Source organism: Lepidothrix coronata, unplaced genomic scaffold, assembly GCF_001604755.1.
Source record: "Lepidothrix coronata isolate B3197 unplaced genomic scaffold, Lepidothrix_coronata-1.0 Scaffold99, whole genome shotgun sequence".
NCBI classification, from domain to species: domain Eukaryota; kingdom Metazoa; phylum Chordata; class Aves; order Passeriformes; family Pipridae; genus Lepidothrix; species Lepidothrix coronata.
The window spans coordinates 365,809-376,597 of NW_016690279.1; positions in this window are offsets into that span (position 1 = coordinate 365,809).

Genomic DNA, 10,789 nt, shown 5'->3' on the forward strand with positions numbered 1-10,789 from the left:
TTTTTCTTAAAAAAAAAAATAAATCCTGCACCCCAGTCCCACTGCCCCAAGATGTTCCCACAGACAAGTGGCCTCATCTGCTTTTTCCCCCCTAGTTGGATTTGCCATAAAAATCCCAGAAGGGATTGGGACTCCTGCTCCACTGTATTTTCACAACACCTGAGCCACATCTCAGTAACAGCAATCCCAAACAAAGCAAAGTACTGGTGATGGGAAAGCACTTCAGCTCTTTTTTGAAGAAGGGGATAAAGAGAAAAGCAAAAGATCAAGGGGAAGGAAAAATTAATTTGCTTATACCAGGAACTTTCCTTAAAGACTTGAATACCTGTAGAAAACGTGAGAATGAAATAAGAAAAAGATTTATTGACTCTCAAAGCCTCCAGTTAAAATTAAATGTGGTGAGAAAAGTGGCTTTCCACATTTAATTGTCTTTGTCACAGTAACTGTGTGTCACTCTCTTCTAAAAGCCTATTAATTCTGTAATTTAGTGCTAGCAAGAGCTGGGAGACAGACAGAACTACCACTGTTTTTTTTTCTTAATTCATTGACTAAATGTCATCAGGCATCAATGTTAGGGGGGCTTTCTCCTACAAAGCTCCAAATACTAAAAACCAAAGTTTTTTATAGTCTACTGAATAAAAAAGTGCTGGCACATCAGTTAACAGAACTGGTGCTGTAACACTGTATATTGGTGTGTTAATTGTGACTAAAAGTATCCCGACATGTCCAAAGAGCTGTTGAGTGAACGTTTTTCCAAGCAGGGCAGAGAATTAGCTTGTTTGACTACTGCAGCTAGATGCAATGTATGTGTTTAGCCATAATTTTAGAGTTTATTCTGAAACTAGCTAGAGCTGGTAATAGAGTTATTAATGCAGAGACAGGCTGGTAGGTGGATTTCTTGACATATGAGATTGGATAACAAGGTAACTGCCAAAAAAACTCCATTACCTTGGAGTCAGCAGCAAAACAGCATTCGTATTTGAGTCTTTACAAATCAATAGGAAAGATACTCAAAGAAATAAGTAAATCAAAGCCATCTGTGTGTGAGGAGCTCTCCTGCTCACTGGCTCTGCCGGCGCAGCCGCAGGGCCATGCCCGGGCTCTGAGAGCTGTGCCATCATCATCATCATCACCATGGCTGGGTGAGAGCTGTGCCACCGCACCGGGAACAGCACCAGCACCCACAGAAAGGCCCTGGGGGCACAGCTGGGACCACTGGCATCCCCCCAGCCCCACCCAGCTCTGCAGGTACCCACAGCTCCTTCTGAATCGTCAGTTATTAGAAAAAAATCACTGGGTGCCCTGGGCCTCTTCTGTGCCTGAATCAGGATCAGCAACAGAACTGAGGGGTCACCTTGACCAAGGGCCAGCTCTGGAAGCCAGAGGTTCTGTGCACTTAAGAAGGAATGCTGAGATTTTACCCCAGTCTCACTCATCCATTCCAGATCCTCACGTGTTATTCCAAGCAAACCAGGTGCAATTTTCCTGCATCCCTCCTGCAATCCATAGGCAGAAGCCTATAGGAACATTTTTCATTATTTGCCAGCTGTTTCTGTTTCCCAGGAACCTGCTGCAAACCACAGGAAGTTTCATAACTGGCAAAATCTGAGATTTAGACAAGTAATTTGCTTATTTGAATGCATTTCATACAGCACGTCAGCCTGATTCCCACCAGAACTTCTGCTTCTGTAACATAATTTTCAAGATAATTGAAGTGAAATTTCCCACTCACCTGTTGTCAGGGTGCTGCAGTCCCATGGGCAGCACGGTCCCACCTCTTGCCGATCTCTTTCTGGTCCCACACTGTGCCCTGGGATGGGTCCCTGTGCAGATCCTCTGCCTGGAGCGGGCACAGGACACAGGGCATCTCACTGCTGGGCACAGACACTGCTCTCACCACTGCACTGGTGGCACACACACCTTGGCTGGCATCACCATTTTGTCCTCCAGTGCCAGGTACACAAACAGAATGCCTTAGGCTGTCTGGCAATTTATTTTCCACTGATTCTATCAGAAGAGAAAAAAAAAAAAAAAGCAAAAAAGCCTTAGATTCAAGGTTTCAGAGTTCAAAACTGATTTTTGTGCATGTACTTTGTTCCCTGCTTTAGAACCATCAGGTTTTCTTTCTCCTGGAGAACATAAACAACTGAATTTTAAACCAGACTCAGCGACCAACATGACATTGTGAAGGACACACCAACACTTGTCATCTCTCCAGATGAGTTGGTAAGTATTTATAGAAGTATTTTCTCCCTGGCACACCTCTAACTAAGCAATGTATCTAATTTCCTCTGGAGAAATGTGTTGGAGAAATCAGTAAGATAAGTCTGTCATCATAAATAGTAATAAATAACTACTCTGGCGTAGTTGCTTATTTAGCAAAGTTATTTGAATATTAATGGTTTTTACAGGTACACCCACAGGGTAAAAATCGTTAACAATAATACCCCAAAACTAAATCCAGGATTCGACGGTCTGGATCACAAGGCGTGATGTGGATGAGGTTATTGGGGACAACAATATATGGAATAACTGAAACCTTCCCTGCTCCTTGTGAGCACTGACACCCAGATCACTCAGAGCAGACAACTGATCCCACGACTGCAGCCAGAGGAAGGGGCAGGGGTGCAGTGTCAGGCACAGTGTGGGGCACAGGGAGGTCGTGCTGGGGTGTGGGACACAGCCAGGTTGTGCTGGGATGAGCCCAGGCAGATCTGCTTTGCTGGAGCACGGCTGCCCTGGAGGCAGCAGGTCTCAGGGTGAGAACACAGGAGCTGCAGAGCCACCACGGCTGCACCTCACGGTCGCAGCTGCCGTGAAAAGACATTTAAAAAAACAGGCTTGCCTTGATTCTCCTTTGATTTCTGGCTTTCATTTTAGCCACTTGGTTTTAGTTTTAGTCAGTTGGTTCTCACTGAGAAAACAACCCCCTTGGCACCTGGCCTGTTCTCCTGTGGATGTGGGTGCAGGCTGCTCCCCTGCATCTGCCGAGCCGGGGTGGGTGCAGGTGCTCACCCAGACAGTGCTGCCTCACAGGCTCACCCTGGTCCTGCCTAATGACCCTCCCTGCAAAGCCCCACCCGTGCAGCATCGTGGTACACAAATGTTTCCCTGTGTTTCAAGGGCACACATGGCTGCACCTGAACCCCTGGCAGGTGAGAATCAGGGAGACAGGTGGGCACAGGCAAGAGTCCCAGCAGGCCCATTCCACCAAACCACAGGGTCTGGGACAACCTCACTCCTGCCCTTCCCTCAGAGCTCCTCACCTTCAGCTGCAGGAAGGGAGTGCAAGAGGCAGTGGTACATGGGAGAGCTGGAGGAAACAAAAGGGATGGTGGAAACAAGAAGGATTGGAGGGATGTGTGTGGGACCCAGGTCCCCTTGGCCTGGCTAGCTGATGGCTTTTGCAGGGCACTTCTCCAGAGAGGAAGGTGTTTATTCTAGAAGGGCAGAAGATGAAAGACCAGCCAGCACAAACACCCCAACAAACTGAATTCCACAGAGGAACTTGCCAAAGACTGTCATTTCTGCTGCAGCCTGACCCACTTCAGGGTTTATTTTTAGTCTCTTTTGGTACAGAACCAGAGCTCTTGAGATCCCTCTGTGTACTCATGTGTGTCCTGTGAGTATCCACGTGAGTTTATTTCTCCTGGGCTGATTTCAGCCATGGGGTTGGGATGGTGAAGATGTGAAGTTCCTGTGAGCTTCATGTTGGTAAGTGGCCAGATGCCTCAGAAATCCTTTATGAACATCCCCAGGGAACAGGCTCAGCTCTCTTTAAACATCAAACAGGTCAGCTCAGCCTGCAGACAGCTCTGTAGGAACCAGGTGTCACCTGTATTACAGCTCAGGAAAACACCTGTTAAACTGCTGCAACAAGGTGTGATATGCTGGAAACATAAAGGGGCAGAACCCACATTTTGTGCTCAAAAGCACCTTGATTTCCACTTCCATCTAGGTTTATATTCCCACAGCCCTCCTCACGTGAGGGTGAGGGAACTCTCACTGCTTTCTCACAAACCCTGTCATTTGGTAATGACTGTTGAGAATTTCACCATCACTTGACAGGTCCACTTTTCCCAGGCGTAGCTCACAACCCAAGCTCCCTACAAAGCACATGTGCCGCCCTGGGCCTCCAAAGTGGGTTATACTTCTCCATATCTGAAGGTATGTACGCACACACATCCCATCCCCTGGTTGCTGTGTCACAGAGGCCGGTGCCATCCCAGGCTGCCTGCATGGCAGGCGAGCTCAGAGCTGTGACACCGGGACAGGAAGGACCAGCCCCTGTGAATGGTGATCCCAGTGGTGCTCCTCGGCCTCCCCGGTGCCAGGGCCACCATCCCCATGGCAGGATGGAGCTCCATGGAATGCACCCTGTCCTCTGTGCACAGCAGTGATGCCTTTGCTTGCTTTGATGTTAGCAGCAGGAGACATCACAGCAGTGCTGAGATGCTTATTATCCCCTTGGGTTCTTTTCTTTTATTCGTCATGGGTTTCAGCCTGCTGTATAATATACATTTTTCAAGTTAAGCATCAAAACAATGAATACAAATGAGTGAGGAAGTGTTCACTTGCTGAAGGAGGAGAATTACTAAGAGCAACACTGCGCAGTATTATAATGCATTTCCACCACTACACCATTTGTATTAATGTATTAGAGACATCTACAAAGACAAATTGCAGCTTAGTTCAAAGGGAAGAACACTCAAATGCCTGTAAAACACTGCAGGCTGCTCTCAGAGATGCTCTCCCTGTAACAACATTTGGATTTCAGATCCCTCCTGGCATCAAGGACAATACTCTCCCGCTCCCTCTTCCCAGCTGCACCAGCCTGTGATGGCACTTGGGCACCCCCAGGCCCTGAGGAGGGGGATGGTCCCTGTCCCCAGCCAGGGATGGCCCCGTCCCCAGCCCGGGACGGCCCCTGGCTCTGCTGTCCTGACTGACACCCGCCCTCGCAGACCCGGCTGTAGGCAGGGCTGATGGCATTGGCTTATCCAAGTGAACACTTCATTGCTGCATACAAAGTAGTACTGAAGGGCTCAGGAACATCTCCCTGGAGCTTCTCTTCTCTTCAGCATTTAGAGATTCCAAATTTCCCAGCATGGATGGACAAACAGTCCCTGAGAACAGGACACATGACTCCCCCCTGTTCCACAGCCCTGCCATGGCTCAGGAACAAATGCATCATTTTGGAAATGCCATTTCCCACCAGCACCAGCAACCTTGGAGATAAAGACCAGCAAACTGGGGACACGGAGGTCACCCAGTGTAATAAGATATCTGGCCGAGATGAGTCAGAGGAGCCATTTTCAGGATGTGAATATTGTTTACAAATTCAGTCAATTTTCATTTAGTTTTGAATGGGTTTGTGTACAGTTTTTTTTTTTTGCCCTCTACAAGCACAATCATCCTTTCTGATCTATTTCCATCTCTCCCTGGCACATGGTATTTTCATCTTGCTAACAGGATCACATTTACCCTGCTAGGCTGTACCAGGCACCCAGTTTCATTCAGACTTCCACTGCTTCTCTCACGCACTCACAGCTATTAGCAAATGTCAGCCGTGGAACAGGGAGGGGCAAGGGAACGAAAGAGGCTGAACGAAGCAGCCCTGTTTGCATCCTGTTGTGCCCACTGGGCTGAACTGGGGATGAGCATCACCCACAGCAGCTCAGGGAGAGTGGCTCAGGGACAGTGGGAGCTGGAGGCACTGGTCAGTGCTGTCCATCCTGGCATTGTGCTGGCTGGGAGAGAGAGACCAAATAAACTGGTTATTTTTCCTGGATATCTCATTTTCATTAAAAAGGTAGAAAAACAGCTCTGTTTTTCCTTAAGGTATCATCTCTGTCAGTGACTGTTCCAGTTAAAAGGGACAGTACAAATTCAGCCAATCTACAGGTAGCTGTGTCTGGGTTTTGTTTGCTGTGTGCCAGTCTCCTCCTCAGCTGGGATCACCCCTCGCTGCAGATACCAGGTATTACCACCTGAAGACCTGCCTCGTTTACATGCCCATCCCTTCCCTGTACCTCTTGCAAGAAGAATTAATTAGTTCAGATGATAAGGCACCAAGGGGAAGGAGAATCAAGGTTAATAACATATATTAATAAAATATCAGCAAGGAAAAATGACTAGCTGTGTCCCAGCTAAGCCATCTCCATCACCATAATCTGTCCCTGTCTTTGGAAGGGGTTATATCTCAATAGATCAGGAGAGAAAAATAATGGAGATGAAATAACGCTGCAAGATTCCAGCTCCACATCTCTGCTCTGCTGGCAACAACGTGGTGCACAAAGGAGCAAACTGGGTGGCTGGTAGCACCCTGGGAGTTGGTCCAGAAGTGTGCTCTGAGCAGGATTCCAGCCTGGTGGAGTACTGTTTACAAATGAGGGACAAGGACAGTCCCCTCCCTGCTGGTGCTCAGGTCCAGCTCTGGGTGCAGCGATGGGCACACCAGGCTTCAGTTCCAGGGCTGGGGTTGCAGAGTGGGAAATAGTGAGCTGCCAGAGAGCTGTGCTTGTCATCCTGCCTCAAAACACGACCCAAATTCTCCTGCCAGCTTTCCTAAATACATCACTTCATCATTCCCAGTAAGTTTCCCGTTAAGTGTCCCATCAGCAGAGAAGCAGTGGACGCACACCATTTATTTGAGATTCCATCACCACCCCAGCTAATCACCTGTCCCCAGGCCATGAAGCAGGCAGAAAAGCGATACAGGTACCTTCTGCAACAGGCAGGTGGGAAACAGCATTTTACTTTCACTGCTGACTTTCATCCTTTCCTGGGCAAGGAGCCCAACAACAGGAAATGCAACAACAACAGGAAATGCAAAGTCCATTGAGAGGTGTCCACAAACCGCATTTTCCATCAAATTCTGTTGTCAGAAGGGAAATCTAAATTCATCTCACCAAAATAAAAGGAAAGCTTCAATCTGGAACCTACTTTCTACAGCCAGACCCCAGGCTCCAATCCCCAGCAGCCAGCAGGAGCAGAGTTTGGATGCATTGCCAGCCCAAGGGGACTGATTAGAAAGGACAGCCCCTCCCCAGTGCAAGCAAAGCAGGAACCTGCTCTGTTCCCCAGCTAGTATTGATTTGTACCACTTTGGAAACCTCTCACCATATAGTCTTTAAATGCTGAGCTGTGAAATGAAAAGACACTTTCACGCCATTAAATGAAGGTTAATGTAAGATGAAGAAGAGAATATTTGCATTTAATGAGTGAATTTGAAGAGCTCAGCTGGATTTCCTGCAGGCTGTCCCTGGAAAGTTAATTCTTGTATGGAAAAAAATTTCTTCTTAAAAACAAAGGTTTTCCTCCCCTCTCCAATCCCAAAGCACAGGACACTTATTTAAGTATCATCCTGAAACACCTTTGGTCTGGTGCCAGACTAAAAAGTAACATCTCTGGAGAATGGGAGGGTGGGAAACCACAAGGAGCCTGGCAGGGAGAGAACCCACATGCAACTGTTTATGAGGCTTGTATGTTTCTCTTCCCAGTTTTCCTTTTTTTTTTTTTTCAATTCCAAGTGCTGCAGCATAGCACCAATACATTAACTTCATGCCTCAATAACAGTATGTTTTTCCTTTCCCTCTGCTCTTTCATGGGAACACTCTGGGAGTCGATCTGTGCCAGGGATGGACCAGCCCAGCTGGCTGCCTGGCCCCTGCAGCCCTGGCTGTGGAGAAATGGCTCCCCAGGGAGCAAAGGGGGGTCGTGGTGCCCCTGTCCCGGCCCTGGCAGCTGCACCATCACCCGACACACAAACTTCAACCTTTAACCACCGACAGCTCCCGACTAACACGCGACAGCTGGCAGTTAAAATTCCCACGGTGATCTATGCTCCCATTCATATCTTTTGATATCTGAAAGTAGAGAATTTCAGCGAAAAAGGGCTTTCCACTAAGATGACCATAAATCTCAATGTGTTTACAACAGGAGACTGACCAGAAGAGTTTATTAAATCTCTAAAGGATTTGATGTATATCAGACTGTTACATAAAGTCAATACTTTGGAAAGAACTAGACAATAAATACCCTACAAGAGGCAATATTTCTATCACAAAGAAAGCAATCACATAAAGATTAGGAGACCAATTTCAATACTGAATGCCAGTCTGCTGTAAGAAGACATTTATTGTTTTTCTGAGTTATCACAGAGGAGCAAAATAAGCTATAACAATATTCTGAGCCCAGCTAATCATGCTATCAAAGTCAGAAATACTCTTTCACCTCTTAAAAATCACTTTTCTACTTTGCAAATAAAAAGAACAAACTCTTTCAGGTGCAAAGGGAGGGAGGAAAGGAGATTTATCACAATGGCCAGTTCAAAATCTGAAAGTGCTGCCCCTCAACTATGAAAAAGGCTTGAGGTCCCTCTGTGGGTGCACTTGGTCTGTGGGTGAACGGGGCAGGCACTGAAGGGGGGAGCCCACCCAAGGGACACCAGGTCTGCCCCAGTTGCAACAGTTGGTTCAAGAATCAAAGCATCACCTGGGGACAAAGGCAGCCTCAGCAAAGGGTTTGGGAACTCTTTCTAATGACTGATGAAGACCTATGACAAAAGATCAATATTTTGTGTGGAAAAATGCTTATTGTTTTCTTTCTCCCCCTATAAACAGATTTTTTCTTTAATAGTTCAAATTAAAAAAATGAAAATCTCAACCAGTTCAATTTTAGCAGAAGCCAAAGAATAAACGTCCCTGGGGAAGAGTGCTCTGCGAGTATCGACACATATTCCAAGGGCAACTCCCTGCTTCACTCTCATTCCCTATTTTCCCACTGTGCTGTCTCCCCCATCAGTGTCCTCCAGCCGTGGGTGCCAGCTCTGCCCACACCCCCAAACCAGCATCTGCGCCCACACTGCAGGCTGGGGGGACACTGAGCTGAGAGCTGCAGTGAGAACTTCAGCCCTGCTCAGTGAGGGCACACCCCAGCAGCACTGCAGGGCACAACATCCTGCCTCCAGCACTCTGGGGCTTGGAGCTACCAACACTGATCTCTGGGGAGGAGATCAGACCAAGCACTGGGAGGTACTGGGATGCCATGGGAACATGGGTTATCCAAGCACCATAAAAGCCACTGGACTCTGGCATGGAAACTGCCCGTGGTGCTGACCATGCTAGTGGGATGAGTTTGAGAGTTTGGGTTTGTTTGGCTGAAGCAAAAATTACAAATTTTAATACAACATGGGAGCTTAAAATTTTGTGTTGCTTTTGCACAGCATGTGTTCCCCCCTGACACTCCAACACTGAGCAGAGAGCACAGCAGGCAGCACGTGCTCTGTGCACAGGCACAAAGATAAGCTCTTTGCAGGAGAGATTAGCTGACAGCCAAAGTGAACACAGCTATTAATAATGACCCCAGTCCTGAAGGGAATCATCAATTATCCTTATCATCTTCAATGTGGATTTCTAGAAAGATGAATCCAGCAGATTGGTGTGTACAGAGAAGAAAGGAAATGACACGGAGCTGTTGCTCATTGTTATCAAGAGCTGAAACACAATGAGATGAAGGTAATTATCAGCAATTTTAACATGACTGTACCAGATGCATCGATGCTGTAACATAGCACACCAATGGGGAGGAGGTACAGGAGAGATACCAAACCTGATTTTCAGTCCAAAGCAAACTCCTTATCTCTCATAGGATCCATACAGGAGTGCTTGGAGGCCAACATTTTGGGGAAGTGATGTTCATGGCTGCTAGAAACTCCTTGATATGGACAAAAGGGGACCAGACAGTCAATTTTAGAATGAAAAGCAGTTTTGTGCTTAAGGCCCAGAAAGGAGGGGTCAGTGTGTTTAGTCATAATTTCGTGGGGAAAAAGAAAGAACCCAAAAAGAACTAGCACTAGAGCAGAGGAGGTTTTAGAGAGCAGGAAAGGAAGTTACACAGCAAAAAATCCAAGAGCCCTCAGCTGAAACTCCTACTTGTGCTGATTAATCTAATAGGGGACATCAAGCATGAGTCAGCACATGAAATACATGCCAAAATATTTTGTAAATCCTTTTTTGACATTGAGATGGACCTTAAGACAGGATGGTACCAGAACATGATGTACAGCACCATTGTCTGCTTGATGGATTGGTAGGTTGTGTGACATCCTGTGACAAATTATCTCCATGTTCAGGCTGCAGATTAACTTTCTGGGTCATTTAATAAATGACAGGAAAAGAAGTTATTTGAGGGGCAAACTAGAATGGAGTTCCAGTGACATGATACCTCTTGCTGACACTATTTTGGGAGAATTAATGAGAGTAAATGGCCCCTTCTCTGCTTCTTTCTGCAAGGTGATCATAATTCCATGAAGAGAGCACTTATATGTCACCTGGTTTATTGTGGGAAAATTGTGTTTGATGCAGAAGAATTAAACCCCCTGAGGAGGGATGTGACCACGGCATGAACTCACTTTGAGGACTCAGAAGCGCTGATTAATTCCACCATAATGATGCAAAAATACATCATTCTATCAGCACTGTATTTAGATCTGAGCTACACATTAGCTGTAAGGCTCTGGGCAGCTGCAGCTTCCCAGGTCACTGAGATGTGGATGGAGGGATGGCCACCTGGCCAAACTCCCAGCAGAGAACTCTGCTGCTCACATCCTCTGCCTCCCTAGTAGAGCTGCCCACACAGTTACAGGCCCAGATTTTGCAGTTATTTGGGAACTCAGACTCACAGGAAGGTGTCTAAATGGGACTTGAGATGTTTGGGAAAGGGACTTGCGTCCCTCCAACAACCCTGACAGAAAGGCAGAACCAACTCACTGTTACTGCACTCCCAG